Raw genomic sequence first — 4,946 nt, forward strand, 5'->3', positions numbered from 1 at the left:
CCGACAAGGGTGAAAGAAAATGAGGTGGCCAAAGTTAGGGTTGTACAGAGCATTTTAGAAGATACATGTTTGACCGAATCGAGAACGGAGATAGTATCACTAAATTAAGGTTGGTCGAAAATTATCTGTGCTACACCAAACAGTACCTAACCTGTAACTCCCAGTAATGGATACCACAAATCTTTGGTTAAATCGCATTATCTGGTGTTACCCCCTTGGTAGGTACAGATTGTATGTATACACTGTAAAAATAAAATAAAAACAACCACTAATCTGTTTTTTAACTAATTATTATTAAGTAACTGGTTCCACAGCCTTTTTTCGTTTGTTTACTGAACTTTTCGGTTAAAGTGTTACCTGAACTTGTTGGCCCAAACTTAGCGGCAACATGAGAAAACGGAGGCAAAAATTCAGTCAACTTAAAAGGATATTTGCTCAATTTGTGTCATATGTTCATTCAACTAGAAATTACATAATTTTTGGCATCTTACCTAAAAAAATAAAAAAGGCTGTGGAACTATACTGAACAAAAATATAAACGCAACATGTAAAGTGTTGGTCGCATGTTGCTTGAGCTGTAATAAAATATCCCGTAAATCTTTCATACACACAAAAAGCTTTTTTCTCTAAACTTTTGCACAAATTTGATTACATCCCTGTTAGTGAACATTTCTCCTTTGCCAAGATAATCCATCTACCTGACAGGTGTGGCATATCAATAATAATAATATGCCATTTAGCAGACGCTTTTATCCAAAGTGACTTACTGTCATGTGTGCATACATTTTTACGTATGGGTGGTCCCGGGGATCGAACCCACTACCCTGGCGTTACAAGCGCCATGCTCTACCAATTGAGCTACAGAGGACCACAATCAAGAAGCTGATTAAACAGCATGATCATTACACAGATGCACCTTGTGCTGGGGACAATAAAAGACCACTCTAAAATGTGCAGTTTTGTCACACAACACATTGCCACAGATGTCTCAAGTTTTGAGGGAGCGTGCAATTGGCATGCTGCCTGCAGGAATGTCCACCAGAGCGATTGCCAGAGAATTGAATGCTAATTTCTCTACCATAAGCCGGCTCAAACTTAATTTGAGAGAATTTGGCAGTACGTCCAACCGGCCTCACAACCGCAGACCACGTGTAACCACTCCAGCCCAGGACCTCTACATCTGGCTTCTTCACCTGCGGGATCATCTGAGACCAACCACCTGGACAGCTGATGAAACTGTGGGTTTGCGCAATCGAATAATTTCTGCACAAACTGTCAGCTAGCGTGTATGGCATTGTGTGGGCGAGTGGTTTGCTGATGTCAACGTTGTGAACAGAGTGCCCCATGGTGATGGTGGGGTTATGGTATGGGCAGGCATAAACTACGGACAATGAAAACAATTAACATTTGATCGATGGCAATTTGAATGCACAGAGATACCGTGACGAGATCCTGAGGCCCATTGTCGTGCCATTAATCTGCCGCCATCACCTCATGTTTTAGCATGATAATGCACGGCCCCATGTCGCAAGAATCTGTACACAATTCCTGGAAGCTGAAAATGTCCCAGTTCTTCCATACTCACCAGACATGTCACCCATTGAGCATGTGTGGGATGCTCTGGATCGATGTGTATGACAGCGTGTTCCAGTTCCCGCCAATATCCAGCAACTCCGCACAGCCATTGAAGAGCAGTGGGACAACATTCCACAGGCCACAATCAACAGCCTGATCAACTCTATGTGAAGGAGATGTGTCGCGGTGCATGAGGCAAATGGTGGTCACACCAGATACTGACTGGTTTTTTGATCCACGCCCCTACTTTTTCTTTAAAGGTATCTGTGACCAACAGATGTAGGTCTGCATACCCAGTCATGTGAAATCAATAGATTAGGGCCTAATTTATTTATTTCAATTAACTGATTTCCGTATATGTACTGAGTAGAATCTTTGAAATTGTTGCATGTTGTGTTTATATTTTTGTTCAGTTTAGTTACACACACAGCACTTTTAACATACAATGTTTTTAATTTAATCTTCCTGCTATGCCACAATGTCTGTGTCAATTATCAGTTAATCTGATTATTCTGTCATCATTGATTTGATTTACTTATTTAAGCAATTTTAGATTTTTCTGTATAGTTGTCTAATGTTGGTGGGGTTTATTACTTTTTTTTAATGTTACTCCTTAATCACTATGAGAAATAAAATAGTTATACTTGAGTGTACTTTTAACAGAGCTGAGATTTACTTTGAAGTGCAAAGTGTAGCAATACAGGTGAAATAAGTTTTATTTTTGATCAAATGTTTATTTATTAATAATAATTGTCAGCAAACATGAATACATACAAAATGAAGATACTCCCCCCATCCCAATCCCACCCCACCCGAGGACCTAAGGGATCAAATTAAATAAACGGTTCAAAATACAAAATAAAATACATGAAAGCAACACATCACGAAGTGTTTCAGCGGCAAGAAGCCATTGGTTCAAAGTGTCTTCTTTAGCTCCATGAATGCGAGCAGTAGAATGCTCCATATAAATTACATCCAAAAAAGAGGATCGATTGACGTGAGTGTGGAGGCTTCCATCGTACTGCAATCATTGTTTTGAAGGCGTTAGGTCAGCGAGAAGAATGCACTTCTGACATAGAGATAAATGAAAAACAGATTAATCATTTAAAAGTAAAACATAAGGAGATGCAGTCCCAACTAAAACATTTATCCAAACCTGGAAGTTCTCTTTTCCACAGAGTATTGAGAGGAAGAGGTTTATAAGAAGTTTAAAGTAAAAAATATGATACATTTTGGAAACTAGACCCTTTGTTTCGATCTTAAACTCAAAATCTTATGCATAGGATGTAGCGTCAAAGCTGACTGCCAATAAACACCATGAGGCCTAAGGGCAGACCTAAATTGTAGATGAAAAATGATAAGCCAGATAGTTTCAATCTATCTTTAAGATCTTGGAACGAACTAAGGCTGCTATCCCCGTAGATACAGGTGAATCCGTAATTGACACAGACATGGTGACGTAGCAGGAAGATTGGAACGCTGTGAACCAAGATGTTGTGAGTTCAAATACTAATTGCTGTAGAAATTAACATGCACAATGAAATCATGTATGTCAACATGGGTCAAATATGTTATTGACACAGACATGGTGGCATAGCAGGAATATTGGTATGCTGTGAGCCAAGAGGTTGTGAGTTCAAATCCCAGGTGAATACCAATTACTGTTTAAATGAACATGCACAATGTAATAATGTGTCAAATATGTAAGTTGAAAACGTTGGATGTTAAAAGCACTGTGTGTGTAACTATTTCCACAGCCTTTTTCTGTTGGTAAAATGACAAATTAATAATTTTCTAGTTGAATTAACACGAGACAAAATTGAGCAAACATTTTAAGTTGACTGCATTTTTGCCTACGTTTTCTCACGTTGAAGCAACGTTTTGGCCAACAAAAAATGAAAAGTTGAGTAAACAAACAAAAGGCTGTGGAACCAGTTACTTCATAATATTTAGTTGAAACAACTAGATTTATTATTTATTTTTTTACAGTGTACACAGCCCTTGAGTTCTCAATTGAATGTATGGACAACAGCTGGATCAATGACTACAACCCCGACACTGTTTTAATGTTTAGAAACGTTATTAATCCTTCTAGCAATAAAAACCTTTGGAACTTAACTTTCATGTATCGAGAAAGATTATTTCAATTGTATTATTATTAAATACAAAAGATACACTTACTGTGAGCAGTTTTGCAAAGTTGCACCTGGCTGTTTTCACACACATTCTCTCACCTTGCGATCTCATTTCCATTGGACCATTCCATTCCACATTTCCGACTGGATCGCATGTATTTCTCAAAATACAACTGGATGCAACGGTCCTAAACTGCGTACAGTAAGTGTATCTTTTGGATATGAAAAAATATTTCTCGATTATATGAAAGTTAAATTCCAAATGTTTCCGAAACTGTATTTGCGTTTAGACGGAGCATTTGGCCAGCGTCGGAGCGTCGGGCCATTCCCCTCACAAGGCTAAAATGGACGTACTAATGGCTCAATGTTATACAATGCAATTGGAGTCATGAATAAGAGTAAGTAAGGTTGTGGTGGGTGTGATTCAGCATGTCACTGACAGTTCTTTGACTGTCTATGACCATCTATTTAATGAAATATATGTGAAGGCCTATATAAACAACTGTGTTTATGATGGATATATCTTCAAAAAACGTGCAAAAACTAAGCAACCTCAGTGAATCTGAAATTAGAATGGCAGGTCCCAGGAGAGTGTTTATTGATGGAGTTTGTATCACAAACAATTTTTTGGGGGAAAATCATGATGAAAGTGGCCAATTAGGCCCTTTTAGACCTATACGTGTCTCCTGTAAGACCCTATGATCCATGAACGGTACATGATAAAGACAACATCATGGTGTCATTATACTCCTTGTAGTGCCCTCTAAAATATGGAGAATGTCTTGATTCTGAAATAAATTTTTGTTGTTGTTGAAAAAACAACATTTATATTAATATCTCAAAAGTACCCTTTTTGATTTGGTTCATTTTTAGACATGGTTTTAAACAGTATCCTCTACAAGTACATCAACTTTTCAGAGTGGGTACTTTTGCTCTGTTACTTTTGAATATATTACCTATTTTATACATAGAAATTGACATTATAGGTCATTAACCAATCACAGCCCTCCTTTGGGATTGCACATTCAGCAACGTGCTTAAATTGGCCAATTTTATCATGATTTTCCCCCAAATGGTTTGTGATACAAATTTAAAAAGCATATCAAACATCCTTCCTCCGAATGAAGTTTTATGTGAGAATTGCCAGAACAATCTGAGATACCAAAAATATTTTCTGGCATCTTTTCTGGCATAGAATTGCCCAAAGATAACAAATGAAAAACAAAGACAAGTACA

This window comes from Coregonus clupeaformis, unplaced genomic scaffold (assembly GCF_020615455.1).
Source record: "Coregonus clupeaformis isolate EN_2021a unplaced genomic scaffold, ASM2061545v1 scaf1175, whole genome shotgun sequence".
Classification (NCBI taxonomy): domain Eukaryota; kingdom Metazoa; phylum Chordata; class Actinopteri; order Salmoniformes; family Salmonidae; genus Coregonus; species Coregonus clupeaformis.